This window comes from Pholcus phalangioides, unplaced genomic scaffold, assembly GCF_987345545.1.
Source record: "Pholcus phalangioides strain wild (caught in Gottingen) unplaced genomic scaffold, Ppha-v1.0 ptg000024l_1, whole genome shotgun sequence".
Classification (NCBI taxonomy): Eukaryota; Metazoa; Arthropoda; class Arachnida; order Araneae; family Pholcidae; genus Pholcus; species Pholcus phalangioides.
Genome location: NW_028301616.1, coordinates 27,326,144 through 27,349,820, shown reverse-complemented (window position 1 = coordinate 27,349,820; position 23,677 = coordinate 27,326,144). Strand labels below are relative to the sequence as shown.

Sequence of the window (23,677 nt, the reverse complement as noted above, 5' to 3'; positions counted from 1 at the left end):
GCTGATTGGTCAATTAATTTTCTTCAAATTAATATCTTAGTTATCACTATCTTCTGCGCTGTCTCCATTCTTACTCGTTAGTATCAACTTCTTCTACTCTATACGTTTCGTCGATTATGTCTTGAGCAGGGCACTAGCTAACTAGCAAGTACTCTGCCCTCAAATTTCAAATTATTAAGTTATATATGGTGCTTCTATTATAATGCAATATTTCATATTTCCAGAAAAACGATTCTAAACTATATGAAGAGTAAAAGAGAAAGTTTGTGTTTTAATAACATTATTCGTTATTATTATTTTTTATTTTTGCAGAACACCGCAGTTTCCAATGTAGTTTTCGAAGTGGATCTTGGGAAGGGTAAGTTGGATTTTTTTTAAAATTTATTTTCCCAACTTAGTTTACTAGCCGCTATTTTTCTACTTTCCATCTCACACACTATACAGGGTGTTCTGTTAATGGAGCGACAAACTCAGAGGGTTGTTAGTAGACATCAAGAGGAACAAAGCTTGCAATGGAACATAGTATTACAAACCATGTTGAGAGGGTGAAAATCGCGAAAAACGCCCGCAGGTTTCGACGTCACGCTGGAACGACGAGAAAAGTACAATAATATAACTACAAAAATATTTATTTGATTAATTATTACAAGAGTTGCTGCCACTGACGTCATTGCACAGTCTACAACGACGTAAAAACAATTTCCGGACGCGCTCGAAGATACCAGGTATGCTTTTGGTGTCGTCCGCATAATTAACGTCGCCCGCAGCGCGTAATTCTACCCCAGCGCATGCGTTTCGCCAGGCTGCTTACGTCAGATATAGTGAGTGAACCCACGAACGCATTCGGCGATCAACTGACATCTACTTTTTGTCTCCTTTGGACTCAGAGCCTGCACGCGCTTTTCGCGATTTCCACCCATGGTTTGTGACACCATGTTCCATTGAAATTAATGTTCCCCTTCATGCCTACTAACAACCCTCTGAGTTTGTCGGTCCATTAGCAGAACACCCTGTATATTGTGTCCTGTAAGTGCTAATGAGGCTTTCACGTCATCAACCGGCCATCATAGAAGTATGGTTTTAATTTAAAAAAATGCTTAAAAGGTGTTTAAAATTACCCTGTACCAGTTTTGAGAGTGAAAATACAGTGTGTAACAAAATGAAATATCTTAATTTTTATACAGTCCCCGTTTCCTTTAACTTCCTAATGGAAAGTTGTTGCCCTGTCTTTCCTGAGACCAACAAAAAGTTTCCAAGTGCGATATGCGCTGAGATATTTGATTTCAGAAACAGAGAAAAAAGTTGGAATAGGACAGCATAAATGGGGAAAGGAGTGTTGTCCGTTAGTTTTGGCTGTTTTTTTTTATAACTTTTCTCCGATTTACGAATTAAAAAATGCCTTAGCGAATATTGCACTTAGAAACATGGAATTTTTTTCTGTTGGCCTCAGGAGATACAGGGCAACAACTTTCTAATTGGAAGTTAGAGGAACAGAGGAACATATAAAAATTATGATTTTTTATTTTGTGACGACACACTGTATTCTTACTCTCAAAACTGGTTCATGGGAATGTTTGAACGTATTTTCGGCATTTTTTGAATTGAAATCATACCTTTACGACATACAATTGATAAGATAAAGGCCACATTAGCACTTATAGGCAGTGCCGTCTTAACGCATGGGTTCACCCGGGTACGGCCCGGGGCCTCATAAAAATGAGATTTGATTAAAATTTACTAGAATTTGCCAAGTAGGGTCTCAAAAAAAACCAATTGGCCCGTAGGCCCATGATGCTCTTAAGACGGCCCTGCTTACAGGACACCCTGTATATTGAGCTTTGATTTATTTAGTCCAACTGGCATAATATAAATTTCTCAGCACAATCGAGTATAAGAGTATCAATCAAATTATTTCTAATAATTTAAAATTCAACTAAACTCAAAAACTTTTTGCTTACTTGATGCGACTGACGAAAAACCGTAATAATAAGGTATTAATGGATCATCCGAGTGTGCGAAACAAAATAGAACTGCAGTTGTGAAAATAGCTGATTGAGTGCAATCCCCAAATTCACAATTGCAAACGATATTTAGACAATTAATCTATTTATAATCGGGCCTGATGAGAATATAAAGGCACGAAGCTGTTGTGAGTTTCAAATATAATCGTATAGTGCAGATATCTTCCATTAGTGTGCCGTGAGATGATTGAGGAAATTTGCCGTATAGAAAATTTAAATAATTAATACTAATTATTGAATGCATTTCTTTCAGCCGCTGTGGGTGTAATTATTAAACGGCTCTAAAAAATTATGTATTTGCAGTAGTTTCTTGCGTGCGATCCGCGGGCAATACGTTAAAAAAATCATCATCAGAAGTCCTCAGCGGGTCGTATTTAGGATTTTTTGTGAGATGTTTGCACCACAGCAAAATTCGATGATTTCACAACGGTATTTCCGTTGGAGGAACTTTGGGGCAAGTGCCCGCTTTGCTCCCCCCCCCCCACCACCCTCCCTCTAGATCCGGCTCTGGTCCTTGGCGTGGATGACGCGTAGATTTAAGTAGAAAAAAAATCGGCATTCTTTCAACGAAAACTTAACCAACAATCCTTTCTGTTCCTGAAGATATTATATTAAGATCGTATTAATTTCAATATGAGGATTATATAAGCCTCAATGAACTACTCATAAAAAATTACGGTACTTCACGATTACAACTTCAACGTTACAAATATTCAATCATTACACTTCACTCACAATTTGAAGTATAGATGGCAGCACTGAAATATCAGGCACAACACTAGCTACACACTGAGACTGTTAGGTGCACTCACTTTGTTCCAGACTCTGCCACGAAGCTGGTCTGGAAGAGATCTCGGCAACGGGATAAGTCCGGTGGCAGAGAGACCCTGTCGTTCATTCAGCGGTACTTCACGATTGCGGCAAAATTAAAAAAATTACAAAATTACGGCAATCACAGTTCATCAATCCCAAGTTATGAAAAATCAAATCTTATTTTGTTTTTTCTTATTCCCGCGTAATGCCTGTCAATCGCATTACATTCAGTACACGTTATACGTGATAAAGCCATGGAAGTGAGCAGTGATGTAATAATTGAAACTGAGATAAAGATTTAGTGATTATGTCTCAGGAAATCACAGTTGCTGTGAGACCCAAAAAACAATTTTATGAGAAGAGAGAGTTCTATTTATTCGTTGATATTAGGACAAAATGTTCTACATAAAAGACGTTGTAAAGTAGATAAACCAGTAATTTTCTACTATTTTACAACCTGACAGAGCAAAAAATTAAAATTCTCTTATATTGAGAGATCCGACAATTTTCCTCGTGATTAAGAACTGTCGTTAAAACGGACTTTTATTGTAGCGTTAAGAAATATTTGTTTATAGATTTATAGGTGACGTATAGATGCAATCAGAAAAATCGGCATGTTTCCATCAAAAATTTGGCCAACAATCCTTTCTATTCCTTAAGACGGGGTTCTCAAACTGCGCACCACCAGCTTTTGTCAGGGGTGCCGCGGAGCAGCGGCTCGAAAGGTCTTTTCGAAGTGATTCTTTATTAAACTGCTGTAGGGCAGTGTTTCTCAACCGCCGGGCCGCTGCGGGCCGGCCGAGCCCCTAACACTAGTCACACCGGGCCGTGAGTGATTCGCAGTTTCATTTTTCCATTCATTTTTCGTTAGTTGTGTGTATGAACGGGCATTTCACTTACGGAAAAACGATTTACCGGGGCGCGGGCGTCCAAAGGTTGTGAACCACTGCTCTAGGGAGCCGTAAGCATTGACTAGGATAAGGGCAACCGCGTTTGGAAAGAGTTTGAGAACTCCCCCGTGCCTTAAGATATCATTACTAATTTCAACATGTGGATTATACACTCCCATGAAAACAACGCGCAGAAATCAAGAAAACAGTTATTTTCCGGATATTATGCTGAAGTGAACTCGAAAGGAAAAGTCATCAAGTCCATGACCCTGCGTTTTCACCCGCTGGCCATTTCCTGAAGTTAAGAGAGGCTACTGCCTCTCCTTCAGCGCCTCACGCCACAGGGCGTGAAATAAGGAAGGCATGTCTCTCCAGTGGTGTAGATGGTAGCGTGCTTGTGCCCGGTATGCAAGAATGCCTGGGTTCAAGTCCCGGCGGAGACTTGATGACTTCTTCTTCCCGAGTTCACCTCATCATAATATCCGGAAAATAACTGTTTCCTTGATATCTCGGGCTGAGAAAAAAAAAAAAAAAAAAGCCATCTCACTCCAATACGCAGAAAATCACGATACTTTCGGCAATCACAGTACATCGATCCCGATTCAAGAAAAATCAAAAACCATAACTTTTCTCAATTTCCACGTAACGCCTATCAATCACATTCCTTCACTTCATACACACGCACGCACATAATAACGTTAACGCGTCTAGACATGGCAAAGCTAACATAAACAAGCAATATAAAGCACTGACACACGTTACGCAACCAAAAGAAAAAAAATAGAAAAAATACCCACTTGAAAGAAAGAAAAAAAAAAATAGCGTTTTGGGGTAAAAAGAGGGTAAAAACGGGTAGCGTTAAGTAAAGAGAGGAAGTGCGGACAACATAACACATTGAAGATACAGGTTCAATATAAGTGAAGAGGGGGGGGAAATGAAAATTTCAAGGAAAATGTAAGAAAAAAAATATCGTGCGATGTTATCATCTTAAGGTTAAGGAAGGTCGGACACTGCTGACCTAGTTTCTTCAAAGATATATACTTTAAGAAAGCATGAAAAAAAAAATATATATATATATATTTTAGGGATGATATTATATATAAGAAAGGAAAAAAAATATGGAGGAAATCGTTTTTTCTCTCGAACGGAAGTATCATTTCTTATATACTTTCTTGGTGAGGTCGTCGAACCAAATGTCTGAGGAGAAGAGGACCTTGAGACTTTCTTCCATTTTCTTGAGAATTTGTTGTTTTTCTTTTTTTTTTCATTTCTTACTCTCTTAAATTTTTTCCCATGATTTTTTTTTTTCCAGTTTTCCCCGTTTTTCTTAGAAGTAATTTTTTTTTCCCCTCTCCCACCCTTTTCCTGTTCCCGACAGGTTGTGTGTTTGTGCCCTGTAAGAAAACCAGGAACAACACTATTTGTAATGTATTTTTTTTTTTTATGAGTGTGTGTGTGTGTGTGTAGACATTTACACCTTCCCAGTGGTTGTCAAGTTATTGTCCGTTATAAGTGCTTTTGATAACGTGTGTATTTTTTTTTTTTTTTTTGGATAATGGGAAAAGCATTAACGTGCTGTTACGTAACATGGGGGTTGAATGGTCTCTCTGGCTCTCTTTTTTTTAAATGTTTTTTTGGTGTTCCACCCACTCGAATTTTCGCCATGAGAGTCTCGGGGCTCGAAAGCTAACGTTTAACGAATCGAATCTTATGGGATTGTAAAGATTTCATAAAGTATTCACTTTTTATGGCTTATTTCAAAGGGTTTTTTTTTTCGGTTTCGAAAGTCAAAACAAGTCGGTTATAATTAAATGTTGCTTCAATGAAGACAGAATTTTTCGACACCCCCTGGGTTGGGTTTACTTCATCCTAAACTTGATATCCCCGAACCTCGGCTAAGATGTGGCATGCTTAAGGGGTCTTATACATTTTAACATGGTCAAAAAGCCTAAAAAAATATGTTCCAGTTGAAATACATTTAAAAATTCCATCGTTCACTCCTATCGAACGTAATGATTTTTTTTTTCTTTTCACAAAAATGAATGCAAACTGGTCCTGTTAATATATTTTCAGTTACAAGTACAAATACAAAGGCCACAACAAGCAAATTGCCCAACGAGGTGGCTGAAAAGAGATGCCAATAAAAATATGGATGTCAAATATAACAAAAAATGCAGCAACCCAATATAAGTGCATATATCATTAAAAAAAAAAAATCTGATAATTAATATCCTATAACATGAAAAGATTATGGTTAACTTATTCTGGGTATGAACAGCTTCCAGATTTATCCCACCATGCTTATCGTACGTGTTTTAGACGTCTCAATAGTGTTAGAATTCACGACCCCCGGAGGCAAGCTATTCCGTTTATTGAAAACCATATTAGAGGAAAAACTCCCTACGGCACTGCAACCTGGAGTTCTTCCCCCCCCCCCTCTACTAAAAAGAAGAATAGTGGTGTCCCGCTTATCGAAGCAATTGACTCTGACGATGTATTAATAACTCATGGTCCACCCTATTCATCCCGTTGAAAATTTTTAATGATGTATTGAAACAATGCATCAACACAGCAATTTAATCAATTCGACCAGGTCTTTAATTAACTAAAATGATTAATTAATGGTGAAATACCAAATTTACCTTGATTTCAATGTTATCTTTTAACAGATAAAATCTTGTTTAGCAAAGTTGAATAGTTGTTACCCTTTCAATCCCCTCAATTTGGTGCGATTTTATAAATTTTTGAACGCGCAGAATATTTCTGCAGCTCTGACATAATGGCACCAACAAGAAATCAACTCTTTCTAGATAAAAAAAAAGGAAAAGAAAAGAGTATTGTACTTATACAGCCGTATTCAGCCACCTCATTGGACATTCTCAGCCAGAGGCATCCAGTTCTTGAGGACAATGAGCCGATATTGCCATATGTTACAAGACGTTAGGATTTGACGGGAACTCTCAGTTGCCTAGTTAGTCATTTCGCCTTTTGTGGCCTTGTATTTGTATTTTGTTCTGAATTGACCTGAAAAGATGCATTTTCTAAAATACAAAAAAATTGAGAAAATAAATTGGCACATATTAAGTCTTTGAATATGCATATTCAAATATACACGGGACCAGAGGGTAAACGACTGATTTGTACCTGTTTTGGTTCACATATATTTTTCAATTTAATTTATTTTACTAAATAACAGTTACATTCTCAAAAATAACACTACCCAAGAGGCTGCCTATGCTGAGGTTATGATCATGAAAAAAAAAAAAATCAAAAACACTGATACAAACTTTTCATGGGAAAAAATATATGTATACATATATATAAATTCAAACACACAAATAATCATAAATACAAAATCAAGTTAATTAGTAATACAAGTATCATGAAATTAAATAGTAAATTACGTATAATGCGTTCATTATGTTGAAGTAAAAAAGAAAGGGGGGGGGGAAAGAAATGTATATACATGTACATATTGTGGCTGGCTCTCTGAGTGCTACTTCAATTAGACATTAAAAAGTACATTAATAAGATTTTCAGTTACGGAACTATATGAAAATAAATTTGAATATCATTTATTGAGGGAAGATATTCCATTTATATGCTATGCTATGTAAGCACAATGCTTTTTCCACAGCTTCAATACTTTTTTTCCCTCAAATTTTCAAGCATTAAGGTAAAAAAAAAATGCATCATTAACACCAAAATGGAGCGACATGAATTTGATTGAATGAAAATTGATTCAAAATCTGCTCAGTGTGTTCATAAAATGAAGCAAAATATGGAGACTTCATAGACTCAAGCTTATTTAAAATTAAATTTTTTTTTTAAATTGAAAGAAGTTAAAAATTGAATCCTATTTTTTTCATAGATCAAGTATTTTTGAATGAATCTCAAATATTTTGCCTCATTTTATGACTTGAAGAGTCTCCTTTATTTGGAATCAGTTTTCATTTAATACGATTGATGCTATGCCGTTTTATTAGGCTCAAAGTGTTAAGAATATGTGCATATGTTTTTCTTAATGTTTTAAAATTTGCAAACAAAAACAAAAGTATTAGAGCATAATGTTGGCGTAATATAACATATGCAATAGAAAATAGGAGTGCCGAATTCCAAATAAACCAGTTTGTTGAATAACATTTTTAATGGTACAGTCAGTGTTCGCCAACAAGCATTGAAATTCAATTCTACTCCTAAAAATTTCGTTGAGGAGTGAAAATACTCCTTGAAATTTTAGGTAATGTTTTCTAGTAGGTATTTCTCTCTTAAAAAAAAACCAAAAAAAAAACCAAGGAAATAGGAGAAATCTGCTATACGGCCCTGAGATATTCTAGGGTGTCACGAGTGAAAATCATTTCAAGTAGGAGCCACGTACGGAGGGATTAAGGAGTCACAGAAACCCGTGAAATCACTTTGATGCGAAGTATTCAAGTGAAATATGTCGGGCAAAAAAAAAAGTGCGGCTACTTTTAGAATCCAAATGAACTTCCCGCAGAACAACCACAAGAGGGAGTTTAATGGGTACCTAAGCTCCAGGGACCGGGTATCCGTTTTATTAGGAAAAATCGGAATCACAAATTTATAAGTGAAAGAATCTTGCTCCTGGGTGTATGTGGGGCCCGGTAAAGATCAGAGAATATAAAAAATAGATATATATGTGGCCCCCCAAAAAAGCTGCCACAGATGAAAAAATATTAAGAAACACTGTCCTAGAGACCAGCCAACCCCAAAACCGATATGAGTTCTGACTTATCACTATACTACGACCTAGGGCCAGTGGTTCTCGAAATATTAATACCCGTGGCTCTCTTGCCTTGTCAAAGTTCAACTGAGGCTCCTCAGAATTATCGAAAAAAAAACCAGTTCCAAGCACAAAATAGGCAACACCCATCGAGACACCCCCCAAATACATACATCTCGGAAATAACAGAACCATATCTAATTATCATGAAGGCCCTTATGCTCCATGCGTTGAGACGGCTCTGCTTGGGATTCTCGCTAGACGATCCAACGTGATGATGGCCTGATAATCGATAATCTGGTGATAGTTTTGGTTTTGATTTAATGATGAAAATCAACATTTCACATGTTTTACATGCTCACATTTAATATCTTATTCGTAATTCTCCTTCCACATTCCTTCGAAAGAAGTTTCATATGAAGGCTTCGAGTTCTCAAGACTCCGTTCAATAATGGCTTTCTTTAGTAGTAGCCCATGAAGTAGCCCATCGTGATCTGTCACTTAATGACTACACCATCAGTGCCGTCTTAACGCATGGGCCCAACTGGGCACGGCCCGGGGGCCTCAAGAGAAGAGGGGCCTCACAAAAATGAGACCCGGTTGAAATTTTCTAGGATTTACAAGGAAGGGCCTCCGAAAAACCACTTGGCCCGGGGGCCCATGATACTCTTAAGACGGCCCTGTACACCATAATTTCAATTTCGGAGCACAAATGCTACAGTCTACTACCACTGAAAAACACATGCCCCTCATCCATATTCCTCTGCGGAAATTCTAACGGATTGGTTCACGCTAAAGTGTAGGCGTATGTGTAGTAAACCTGACGTGAAATTTGTTTCTGAGTAATGCTTTTACGGTACAGCCATCTGCCCTCTATTTCTCTAACTATGAGTGAAGTGTAATGATTGAATGATGATGCTAGACAGTACTTTCTAAAAAAAAAAAGTCTGTGGGAAGCATTCTCTCTCTCTTTCTCTCTCTCAGCCCTACAGCATTTAAACTACACCCATAACCTATAAGATCATTCATTTATCACCGGTTTCCGATTCGGGAGATAGATGGCAGCACAGGAACGCATAACACGCTCCCAGCGAAAAGCGGAATTCCCCACACACAGCCGCCGTCCCTTCGGAGGTTTAACGGAAGGAAATGTTTTCTAGTCCTATTGTGATGGATTGTCTTATGATAACTCTCCAACTATCATATAATTACAGACATATAAATATATTCATTTCAGATATGTGTGAAATTAAAATGAATTACATTTCGATCCCTTGCGATTTGCGCTTCATTTTCCATCACTTGTGATTTCCTTCCTTTCTTTTTTTTTTCAGTGATAAGTGGCAATATTCATTTAATTTTGACAACGATGATCAGTGATGTGCCGTATTGATCCCGGTTTCCCGCATTTTCATCGAAGAAATACGGCTAGTCTTGCGTACTGATAACTTTTCTATCAGAACATTTTGCATAGGTCAGAGGTTGCACATGCATCCTTGCTTTTAGCTCTCAATATTCCACAATGACAATGACTTTCTTGCGATCTATCGTTTGTGATTCGAGATACGTAAATTTCAGCAAAAAAAAATTCCAAATCGAAAATTTTGCATTTATCCGCAAACATAAAAAAAAAAAATAAAAGTTTTCAAGCCAAGAATTTTTTGCATTCATTCGCAAAAGAAATAATAACTGTAAATTTTTCGTTCATTATGCAAAAAAAACTCAAGAAAAATTTTTGCATTCATACGCAAAAGTATGTTTCACAACAAAATCTTTGCATTCGTTCGCAAGAAAATTTCTTCAAATCAAAATCATTGTATTCATTTTTGCAAAAAAACCCCATTTTTCATCCGCAAATATATTTTTCAAATAAAAAATTTTGCATTCATTCGCATAAACGAACTAAAGACACAATTTTCTTCAAAGTTTGATTACAAGGACAAGTGTTAAGTACTTAAGCATAGTACTTAGTTCAAAGTTCTAGAATTCAAATGCTCAGCATCGCTAAGCACTTTCGATTCAAAAAGTGTAAATCATCAAGATCTCCCGGAAAAAAATTGCAAAAATCAAATTTTCGCATTTATTCATCGAAAATGGCAAAGTTCGCATTTATCGCATCTATTTCGTAAATACGAAAATTACGTATCCCTATTTATGACCAGACCAGCACCAGTGCTTTTAAATTTATTGATGCAGTGAAACCTCGATACAACGATACTCTTCAGGCGAAGAAAAAAATGTCGTTGTAGAGGGTTTATCGTTATAACGAGAGGTAGTATCATCATAATCAGGCGCCGACAAATTTAACCGCATGCTGCTGTTGTTGGCATCTCCTCTGAATTAACGCTGCTAGTAACCGCATAAAATGCATTTTAAGAATTTATCTGTAGCCAAAAATTTGATCAGTTGATGAAACGGTACTTATTACAACTTGTAATATGGTTTATACCGCACAGTACTATCATGTACTACGCGGAAAGTAGCTTTAAGGAAACTTCATTAACACTTTCGGAGGGTATACAGGGTGTCCTGAAAGTGCTAATGCGCCGTTTATCTCATCAGCCGTCCATCGTAGAGGTATGATTCCAATTTAGAAAATGCTCAAAAGGAGTTCAAAAATTACTCTGTACCAGTTTTGAGAGTGAAAATACAGTGCGTGACGAAACAAAAAAGCCTAAATTTTTATGCGGTTATCTCCATCCCCCTCCCCTCTAACTTCTAATTAGAAAAATGTTGCCTGGTCTCTCCTGAGACCAAAAAGAATTATTCAAGTTTCTAAGGGCAATATTCACAGAGATATTCGAAAATTCAAAAATCGGAAAAAAGTTGAGAAAAGACAGCATAAATGAGGCAAAGGATTGTTCTTTCATTACATTTCTCAGATTATTAGCGAATATTGTATTTTTTGTTGGCCTCAGGAGGTACAGGCAACAACTTTCTAATTGGAAATTACAGGACAAAGGAACCTCGTAAAAGTTCATTATTTTTTTATTTTGTGACACACACTGTATTTTCACTCCCAAAACTGGCACAGGGTAATTTTTAAACGCCTTTTTCAGCGTTTTTTTAAATTGTGATCGTACCTCTACGACGGACGGTTGATGAGATAAAGGCCACATTAGCACTTATATTATACCACACCCTGTATAATCTACTCATGATTCAGACAATTTATCGTATAGGTTTTATATTGAATAATAAATTATATCGTCGGTAGAAATCCATATGAAAATATTGTAGAGTCTCGAAAGTTCGAGGTTCCTGAATGGAATTTCTCGATGGCAATTAAGTCTTTTTCCTCTATAAGACGAAGACACGAGAGAAAAGAGAAGTCGAGAGAAAGAAGATCTTTGAAAATTTGCTTCATCAGGACAGAAGATGTCGGAGTCGTGCACGTGTTTCACGAAAAATAAAAGTAAGAAAAAGTCGTCTTTAAATTAAGAAGAACGCAAAAGAAAAGAGTGACTTAAGGGACCGGAAGAAGCGAGAAAAACAAGAAAAAGCTTATGTCTGGTTTTGAGGTTATTTTTAAGTCTGTGTGGAATTTTTCTACTGAGTCACTGCCGTCGCGTCTGCGTCTTCTTGCCGTAGGTACCAAGGTTATAATAGCTCATCCTCTCATCTTCTTGTTGTTTGTAGCCTTTTAGCCTTGCCGTCGGTCGTGAAGAAGCCATCAGTTGTTGTTCTGTACGGAACTTCAGGTGACTTCTTCTTCTAGGCTCGGGAGTTGAGAATTTTCTGGATACAAACGAACCTTCCATTTTTTTTTTTTATGGTTCCAGAACATTAGCTCCCTTTCTTATTTCGTTGATGTTGGCATTTAACCGGTGTAAAAATATTCTTCTTACGATACTTTATAGTACAATGGAACATCGCTATTTCGATAATCGATATAACGATAGAGCCTACTACAACGATGTTTTCTTCAGATCTTGTTTGGAATTCCCTACAGAACTGTTCCTCGAAGTGTGCGTCGCGACGATCTAGAGATATTCATTTCTACGCCTATTTATGCTTTGAAGTGTTTCTTTTATAAGTGAAAATACCTACTATATAAACTAATCCGGGGAGCCGCAGATGAACCATGAGTTGGGCAAGGAAGCCGTGGGTGACAAAAGTTTGAGAATCGCTGCCCTACAGTCTAATGTTAAATTGCTCTCGATACAGTGATATCCTTTACTACGATAAATCTTTCTATAACGATATTTTTGTATAGACTTTAAAACTACTACAAAGATATATTTTTGAACTTTTCTCAAAGTCACCTTTAATTTATTTTTAAATTCTTAGCCAGTTTTTGTTCTTTCAATGGTTTTTAATAGAATCGCTATATTTAGCACTATCTACATCCCCCCCCCCCCGTCCGAAAGTGTTAATGAAGCCGTGAAGCTACTTTTTGTGCTGCACACAACAAGTACCAGTAGAACAAACCCTTTTATAGCATGAAATAGCTAACTGAATTTGATTAATTAATCAACCAATTATAATAATTTGTTGAAAATAAATACTTATATATGCATTTTATATGGTGATACCAACAACGCCAATTCAGAAGAGATGTCAACAACGGTATAAATTTGGTGAAGACTGATGATAACGCTACATCTCGATATAACGATAACCTCCCTATAACGAAATTTTTTCTTGGTCAGCAGAGTATCGTTATATCGAGGTTACACTTCGAGTTACACGCTTGATTTGTCTGGGGAACCTTTACGTACATCGAATAAATTTCACTGCAGTATTTGAAAATAAGCCATCTCTTCGATTCGTTCGCATCTCCATAATATTGATACTCGTATAAAATTCAATATGAATGTGTAACTAGTGCAGAATGGAAGTAGTTTTGCTTACAAGACCGATACGTTACACCAGTATTTTTCAAACTACAACCGTATGGTTTCCTTGTGGTCCTAAGATATTCTAGGAGGCCATGGAAAAAGTCAAGTGGGAAAGGAGTGATGACAGACGGTTAAGGAGGGCCACAGACAGAGAGATGCGAAAGAAAAAACCGGGAGTGAAGAAATGAAGCTTCCAAGTGAAATATGGTTTACAAAAAAAAGTGAATATTTTCCCAATCAAGCAGAACTGTCCATATTATCTGGCCATCTCAAACCATATTCCCATGCTGTCTTGACCCGGGACCCCTCATGTCCACAGGGAGCCTGCATGATTAAATATGGCACTATGATTTCTGACTGCAAGTGTGTAAATATGCATGTATGCTGTTAACTTCCAGCTATAAGTACAGGTTCCCAGCACTTTACTTTGTCCGGGACGGCTGTAATGGCCAGATTTTTTGCTTATGAAGTTTTTGTTCATTATACATTGTACTCAAAGAATCAAAATAAAAACAAAAATCAGTACAATAAGTAGAAAGATCTCGCTTCTGGGTGATAGGCTAGATAAGACGGCTGAGCACGAGAAGAAAATTTGTTGCATGGAAAAAAGGTTGAAAACATTCTCCAAGAAAATTAGAAATTCTCCAAGTCAGAAAATTTATTGAATTTTGAGTTTAATTAGCTGAGAGAACTAAAAATTAACTCTTTAAGCGTATAAGCTACGGTTTTATAACGGTAAAATACGGAACTGAAAATTTGAGTTCCGAATAATTGACATTTACATTGAAACTGAATATTTCCCTCTTATAGGCTTTCTTTGCTGAACTAGGGCGTTATCTCAATAAGTGTACCCTGATTAAGAATTTCGGTAATATGTACTTACTATATGGATGCCAAGCATGGCCCCACCAGGGCTATAGCCTTGAGGCAAGGGACAATTCTCACCACTTTTTGCTTTTTCACGCTATAAATTAACTATAGCCCGGCCAAAAATCTGGCCGGTTGGCCTACAAAAGATCCCAGCCTATGGGCCCCTGCTCTAGGATGTGGGGGGGGGGGCATGATGCAAGAGGCTATTGTTGAGAGCTGTATTGCGCACCTGCTACACGTTAGGGGTTCTTCTGAACATTAACGTGGAGGTGCGTTTGGTTGTTCTGTTGAGAGCTGTATCAACAAAAGTTGGTACAGTCCGATCACACAAAAAAACGAAATCATAGTTTTCGTTCTAATATTTTATTTAATTATTATTCATTATTTAAGAATTAAAAAAAAGATGATTATGAAACATTTCACTGGTACCGGCTTATAATATGTACTCAGGGGTTATCATTATATTGAGAGGTACTAACATTATCAACATGTGCCACTTATGCTGTTATTTTCATCTCTTCTAAGTCAGCGTGACTAGTACCACCAGAAAATGAACTTATAAGTATTTATTTGCAGTAAAAAATACAGTTTATTGTTTTGCCCCTGAAGAATGTTTACCGCGTCACACTTTAGTGTATAACTCAAAAAACAACTTCACGGCAATTTCATTGACACTTTCAGAGGGCACGTCGCGCAAAACTCTCCGATGTTATTAGATACCCTTCGAAAAACAAACATTGGTGAGAAATTTTAGAACAAACAGAAGGTGATTTTGAGTAAAAATCGTTGTAGCGGTTTAAAGGTCTACTTTAAGAAGATCTTTTTATGGAAGGACTTCGCTATATCGATAGCAGTTCGACTAACATTCGACTACAATCGATTTTAAGCAAGACAATGTAAAAATATCTTAATAGAAAGATTTATCGTTCTATATTTGTATGTAGCGACGATTCTCTACATTTTGCTCATGTTTCAAAAGTTAACTTCTCGAATAACAATACAGCTATACGTATACAGTGGATCCCACTTATAACGTCCCCACCTGGAAAATTTTCCAGCTTAGTACGACTTTATTTCGTGGTCTATACTTTTACTCATCCAGATTTGCCGTTTAAAGCATTTTTCCGCTTTCAATATTTCTCCACGAATTTTTTTTTTTAAAACGTTACAAGCAGGAAACACTGTATTAATGTATAGTGAGGATTGGAAGCTCCCAGTATTATTAAAATGAGTCATTTTTCCAACGCTTTTTCTAGTTTTTTTCACGATATACATTCATGACAATGTGAATTCCAAACAGCATTCAAATTAAGACAGCTCTGTGTGTGGAAATACATGTTTATTATTAACAGTATCAAAGAGAAACTCTAGGGCAAATTATAATTCATATATTCTCCCATTTATGTATGATGTTACATAAGTTAACGTGCATTGCGTGCGTTCTTTCATAATATTAACTAATTGACTATAAACTTTCAATTCAAGGTACTACAAAACATCTCTTACATTATAGTCACGTGCCTCAAGTCAGTCCAAAGAAACCGCACCTGCTGCTGCCCTTCTTTTATAACCAGATAAAACGATCATTACACGCCTCTTCTAACCGTAATCATCTTAACACGCCCAAAGATTCATGTCTCAAGTCGAAAAAAAAGTAGTCCACACACGCGTACAAGTATATACAGTATCAAAAAAAATGAGAAAGAGTGAAAAAATAGGAAAGGAAAAGCTGTATATATTCTTTTTTTGTTGCGTGAAGAGGTGAAGAAAAAGGGTTTAAGGAAGTTTGGGGTCCTTTTTTGGGTGTCCCTGGCGCGTGTTTCGCCCAACAACAAAAAAAACTTAGACAAAAAACACCTAATACTACCCCAAAAAAAAAAAGTAGTGTGAGTAGCAATATAATATGTGTGTAACTAGGCTTCCAAAGACACGAATCCGCTACAACACACACAAAAAAAGGGTGTCCTTGAAGGTTAAACTGACTAGTCATCCTTTTTTCACCCTTTTTTCCCATGTTTGACCTCCAACATAGACGGTATTCGCGAAAGGTTAAAGAGAGGGTAGACGCAGGTGATCAAAGGGTTGATGCTAGACGCGTGGCTGCTGTCAAAGTCGTGGGAGCTCCCTTAAAATTCAACCATGTTGTAGTACTATTACATGCACGCTTTTTTTTTTTTTTTTCCTTTTCATATATTCACGGCTAACTTTTTTTTTTTTTACCTTTTGTGTTGCGAACTACTTGCTAGTTTGGTTACGGTTAGGGGTGAGGCATATTTTAAGGGGGTGTAAAGAGTGATTTCGGTTAGTGGGACAAGCTCGGAACTACAAGTACTATTTCGACTATATACATGGTACCCTATATTTCAGTTTTCGGTGATATTCGTTTACGTGGACATATCCAGGATGATGGAGGGATTATGTCTGAAATTTATGTTACGAATGCGATGATTAATGGGTTTGATTGTACCAAAAACTGCTTATAGGATTACAAATCTTTTGATTTGTCCATGTCTTGATAATCAGGATAATCGGCTAAAAAAATTACACATATTTGTAGTCTTTGTTATTAATTATTTTCATTGAATATACTTACAACATTCATGTCGGTCTTCTTAAAACGCAAAAACGAAATGAATGGGATGAATGACTTGATATAATTTAAATTTTAAACCGCTCTCAATTAATAATATTATAATAAAACTTCACATAATGAAAGGATACTGATTGGGTAAAAATTTTAAGTTTTAGGTTATTGCTGATTCTTGCGTGCTATATAAATCGTATATGTAAGGTCAGTCACAATAGCATTTTGTAAATTGAGAAAATTCGATCTCATCTAATCTCAGATCTACAGTCTAATCCCGTTTTAAAGAACGCCAAGGAATCGGAGGAATCAATTCGTTATAATGAAATTTCGTTTAAAGGAATTCCAGGATACCTAGCATTGTTCCTATGGAAACTTATTTGGGGGATTAGAAAAGTGTTCGTTGAAACGAGATTTTCTCTATAACGGTATTCGACGGTTGAGGAGAAAGCCGGCTATCTCAAGCAGACTTTGTGTTTTGGGCTCCCTGTAGTTATACACACTAAGATCGTATTCAGCACAGTGATTAAAATAAGCCAGGAAAATTTTTATAACAAAATAAAAGTTGATTTCTTCATAAAACTTATATTGTACAGTTATTCAAAGTACTGTATTGTATATTAAATATATGTAAAATATTTTTCTTATAGTATTTATCGAAACATTCAGTTTTGTTAGAATAAAACAAAAGTGCAGCTTTGCAAACAGACAAAGTAGAATACTTTCTTTTACGATTTCTAAATAATTATGAAAATAACTATTTTACATATTATTTCGTGAATTTCATATTCTATTTAAAATCTTCACAAAAAAAGCCCATTCTTTTCCCACATTTTTAATATTTCAATAAGTATAAATCATGGCTTATTAAATATACAATATGTTACTGCTGTAATTCTTCTACTTGATACGTTTCGACGTCGCATTTTCTCTCTTCAGACAATATTATCTTTTTCCCAATCAAAAAATTAATTTTTAAGGAATTTTAAAATATTAATGCATGTTTAGCAAAACACTGACATCATGGGAAAGAAGAATAAATAAATTAATAAACGATTTCCCTCTCGAAGAGGAGATTTCCCTGTGAAAAATATTTCGTGTGAAAGCATCTTTTTCTTCCTTCTAAAATTACTTTGAATAATTAGGTAGTACACAAATTTGTTTTTTTTGGAGCAACATGAACATATTTTTGTCTAATGCCATCGATTGATTCGGTGCCCAGATGCATTTTTTTCCACAAAAAACATAAAACAAAAGCAGTAAAAGCCGTAAGACCCAATAAAAAATTTTAAAACAGAAACCGATCTATAACCTCTTTTTTTCTGGTAGCGAGCACTGCCGGCACCCATCTACAAAAGAAGAGCACCCTTACGGCAAGTTTGACATACGAACGCACGAGAAATCAGGATGATTTTAATCCTTGAATGCAGTTTCTACAAGGTATTTAATCGGAACGTTGATCAAGTGCTCTCCAGCACGAAATCGGACACGGGCATAGAGTACTTTGGGTGCTTCAGGGAGCACCACGGTGTTCACGAGCGACAGGTTGAAGTTGCCTGTTCCTAAGTTCGACGAAATTATCAAGCGGATTTTACTGGGAACCCTGTAGTACCCTCATGGAAAAACATTTTAAGCGGGAGAACGCTTTAAACGGCAAATCTCAATGAGTGTCAGACATTTGGGACCACAAAAATCGGTCGTTCAAAGCGGAAAAACTTTCTAAGTGGGAACGTTATAAGAAGGATGCACTGTACATAAAATTGATTGATTTTCTGCGTGCGTGAGGGCGGGTCTACATACAAATCTACAATTTTAGATCTATTGTAGCAAAATTTTGCATATACACCAAACGGGACCCGACTCGACCGATAGGGAACTTTAAAAGTTTGTCAGAGGTGGGCGAATGTCCGAAATGGGAAAAAAACCATTGGGCAACAATAGTTCCTACCCTCAACAATAACTTTCGGAACGTTTACTTTGATTACCGTGGTTCCCTAACAGTGCGTTTCAGACATGTTAGCCTTTACAATGGTTTTTCACTTCTTCATTTCTTTTATTCCTTTGTAATGACAAATCATTATATAGGAATGAGTCATTATAACAAATCATTATTTGTTATACTTTTTGAATGTTCCCAGTAATAGAAGAAAGCCCGGGCAGAGCACCGGGTACTATAGCTAGTACAGTACCTGCATCAGAAAAATTTTACAACAAAATTCAAGTCGATTTCTTTTTAATATATGCTAATGTCGTTCCTAATTAGTATATTAGAATGTGGCACGATACTGGATGTGTGTAAAAAATAGATTCTTTTAGAAATTATGTTAAAACAGCAATTCAACAAACGAAATGAAATATTTTCTCTTCATAGTATATTTGAAATGAATACAAAAAAAAAATGTTTTGTGTGAACATTTTTAAATCTTTAGAAAAAACATTCATTTTCCCCATTTTTTTAATATTTCGATAAGTATAAATCACGGCTGATCAAATATTATTACTGTTATTCTACTTGATGCATTCCGACGCCGCATTTTCTCCTCTGATAATATTATCTTTCTCCACAAAAAAAAAAAAAAAAAATTGCAGAAAAATATTATAGCGAAAAAAAAAAAGAGAAAAAAATTTAAGGAATTTTAAAATATTAATGCACGTTTAGCAAAATACTGACATCACGAAAACGGGAAGAAAAGAAGAAGAAAAAAAAAAACGATACTCCTCTCCGAATTTTTCAGTGAAAAATATTTGATGTGAAAGCTATTTTTTTCCCCCCTTCTAAAATTACATTAAATAATTAGGTAGCACACAAATTAGTTTTTCGGTGCCGTATAAATATATTTTTTTCCTAATGTCATCGATTGATTCGGTGCCCAGAGGGATTTTTTTCCCAGAAAAAAAAGCCATAAAACAAAAGTAGCGAGAGAGAGAGAGAGAGAGAGACGGTGGAAAAAAAAAAAAAACTCTCACAAACTTGAGTAATAATAATAAATTTTCAATTATTACGCCAGAATTCTCGTATCCCCTCACCCTATTGGGTGTGGTCATGGCAACGCTTGCACTTGGAAATAACACGTCGAAAGGGTTAAAGTGTAGGCGTAGTGAAAGGGCGTGTTCTCTTGATCCTGATTGGCTAACTAGAAGAGTTTCTCACACCGTTCATTGGATAAATAATAAAAAAAAATTAGTCTTTAATTTTTTTTAATGTTGATAAGTTTTTTTTTTTTTAGCATTATTTAAGGAGGGAAGGGGGAAGAAGTAAGTGTATGTAAATCTTTTGAAAAAAACTATTTCTCTCTCATGAAAATAAAAATTCAATATTTGTTTTTGGACTTCAAATAGATTTTTCTTCCTTATTTATTTATATATATTTTTTTTAAATAGAAGCATATACGCGTCGTTGAAAATTTTAAGAATCGTTGGCATGCATGTATGAAGCTGCCCTAAAGTTAATGATAATTGGATGTGAAAACTAGTAACAGGCATTAGAAAACGAGGTCAACTAATAGATATTATTTTTTTTTATGCGCACTTTGGCCCAGATATCTTCAATAGTTTTGGACATTTCGGGCCTAATTCAAACTCCCCATTAAGCCCGAGCCCCCCCACACACACACCAGGTCATACTGCGATATTTATAACTAGCTATAACACCCGACGCCGTCCGGGTTTCCTTCAATTACTGAGAGGATTGAAAAAGTGACAAACCATTATAAAGGCATATAAACTATTACTGATAATACTTTGCAGCATTAGAGAAGTGACAAACCATTGTAAAGGCATATCCTCGTCTGAAACTCATTTCTTGGGAACTACGGCAACAAAGTAAACATTCCGAAAGTGATTTTTGAGGCACAGGAACCATTGTTGCCCGACAGCTTTTTGCCCATTTCGGGCATTTGCCAAGTTCTGACAAACGTTCTAAGTAGCCCATCGTTCCAGTCGGGTCCGTATGGTATATATGCAAAATTTGGCGACGATCAATCTAAAATTCTAGATTTGTATAGAGCACACACGCGAGCGCGCAAAATCAATTTTATAGATATGGATTGAACCGGTCATTTTGAAAAGTCTTCGCCACTTTTACAAATTTTGCAGGACAAGCGCAAAAAATCATTTCTTTCCATAATAGCTCCAGAAAATCAGTAATTTTCTATCATTATCGGGGATTACACATGATTTAAAAATGGCTACATAATTATTTCTGGCCCAACAGGATGCTAAAGGACTGCAAAACCACCAGAAAGTTAATTTTTGAAAAATATGGAGATGACCCCCTTTTCAAAATGACCGATTCAATTGTAAGAGAATCCATAGGTTTTCAAAGATTTAAAGCGGTGCAGGGGTGTCTTAATGGATTGGATAACACGGCCCAGAGTTCAAAGGTCTCCAAATAATTTAAGTTTTTTGTTTATTCCGAAATCATTTGTATCAACAATTCTGAAATTATTATTATTTTTTGATTAATTATTTCTCTTCATCAATTCTGAAAATACTTTACATGATTCTGAAATTACATTTTCTTTCAATATTTCTTGAAATCATTTCTTTTAGTTATTTTGAAATCATTTCTTTTAGTTATTTTGAAATCATTTCTTTTAGTTATTTTGAAATTATTTTTTCAGTAATTTTGAAATTACTTCTTCCAGTAATTCTGATAATATTTCTGTCGCTAATTACGGAAATATTTCTGTCACTAATTATGAAAATATTCCTGTTACTGATCCTGAAACTATTTCTCTCAAACATTCTCTGGAATTATTATTATTTTAATTCGGGGGAATTTCAAGCATTTCTTTAAATTGGGTATTTATACAAATACAAATACAAATACAACGTCACAACAGGCAAAATGCCCAACCAGGTGGCTGATAAAAAGATGCCCATAAAAATATGGATGTCATATGTTAAAAAAATACAGCAACCCAATTAAAAATGCAATTAACACAAATTATAAACAATATATACACGTGATAAAATATTATACAATGCCCATAAAGAATACTTATGGTTGTCTTATTCTAAGAATGGACAGCTTCTCGATTTACCCCAACATGTGAAATTATATGCTTTGGTCCATTGAGATAGCATAACAAAGTGTCGTTGGTAAATTTGATGAATATTTAAAATTTATCGCCTTCATCTGTGATTATGCATAACACTTTAGTGTAATTGGTGAATTTGATAAATACGAAAAAAATTCCAAATGTGACTAGTATATGGGATGAATATAGTCGCACCTCGATATAATGATAACAAATTTTATGATCGTAGCTCGATATAACGATAACAAATTTTACGATCGTACCCCGATGATACAATACAGGTAGGAATTATAATGTTTAGTATGTCACATAGTACAATTTATTATATTTACCAACGACGAAACTCTTGGGTACTATGAATAATCGCTATTAAAAACGACAATTTTTCAGTGCTTATTAAATTTACCAACGACACTTGAGTAATATGCATAATCACCGGTAAAAGTGATTAATTTAGGAATATATCAAACTTCCAAGATGCTCGGAAATTATTCATAATAACCAGTTATTATGTACATTAACCGGATATTTATCACATTTACAGTAACATATAAATTCAAAAACAAAACATTTTTTTTCCTATGAGCGTATATACTCGTCGTATAAAAATCACTGGCATGCATGTATGCATGTAACTGGCCTAAAGTTAATGATAATTGGATGAGGAAGAAGTACCAGGTATTGGAAAGAGGTCAACTTATATATATTATATATTTTTTTCCTCCTCCCTTCTGTCCATTGAGAGGGTGGTTTGATGGTGAAAAAAAAAAGTTATATAATAAAGGCAGAAATATATTAAATGGGTGAGAAGAAAACTGCTGGTCTGTGCATTTTTTCGGCGATGCCAGCTGCTTTACCTACTAGTAGCTTCTGGTGAAAGGAACATGTACGTAGCCTATATATACAACACTATATAGGCCTTATACACCATTTCCCTCGATGTAACCCCACACAAAAGCACCTGGCTCTGAACTCCCCGTAGCATAAATGCAAGGAACCACCACCCCACGAAAATAAGGGGGCTTCAAATAGGAAAAAAAAAATGGAGGGAAAAAATGAAAAAAATGAAAAAATACACCCGTTTGCAGCCTCACCTCAAACACTGGAAAATGCATCTCTCTCTCTCTCTCTCTCTGGCACTATGTGCTCGTAGTGTTTTGTTGGAAATGTATTAGGGATGTGTTTTTTGTGTCTAAACACTCTTTTAAAAAAGATGAAAAACTGCAATGGGTTTTTCATGAGTTTTCTAGCATAAATATCTGGGACATTCACAAATGGCTCTCCCTTTTATATATCTACATTCATAGGCCCTACATTGATATAGGTCTAAATACATTCATCAAAGTACTATATCTACTATATTTATATATGAATACACATACATTGAGATTTTTTTCTTCTTTGAGTTATTAGGTCATCGTGTGTGTTGAAATTTTATTTAACCTAATTTCTATGGACAATAATGAAAAATATTATCTTATGAATATTTATAGATTATTTCTTTTTATTGTGTAATAAATCTTAATTCTGTGAAACTGACGCTATATATTGCCGTGTTTTGATATGAAAATCGTTTTTATGATGAAGTTATAATTTATTTATATATGTAAATGTATAGTAACAAATTAACCTATTTAGTTAATATTATTTTTCGGATATAAGCTCACTAAATGCTTAAAATATCGGGGATATTTTTTTTCTTCAAATATTTATCGATTATTTTCATTTTAGTGGAAAATTTATTTGTCCATTATTATCAAGTAAAAATTATATTTTGTGATATCTAGAGATTACTTAGGTATAGATCTTATGGTTACGGCTTAAAAATTTTTTTTTATGGATTATGACAAGTTAAAATTACAAATTTGTATA

General features: G+C 35.4%; 1 protein-coding gene across 3 annotated transcripts in view; it reads left to right on the top strand.

Annotated features, from left to right (window-relative positions):
• Positions 1-23,677, top strand: part of LOC149069120 (uncharacterized) — a 150,487-nt gene that overhangs the window by 119,788 nt on the left and 7,022 nt on the right. For all 3 annotated transcript variants that reach the window (XM_089250977.1, XM_089250978.1, XM_089250979.1), the window contains one exon: positions 313-358. The gene's annotated coding sequence lies outside the window, so the exon portion shown is untranslated. The remainder of the gene's footprint in view (positions 1-312; positions 359-23,677) is intronic.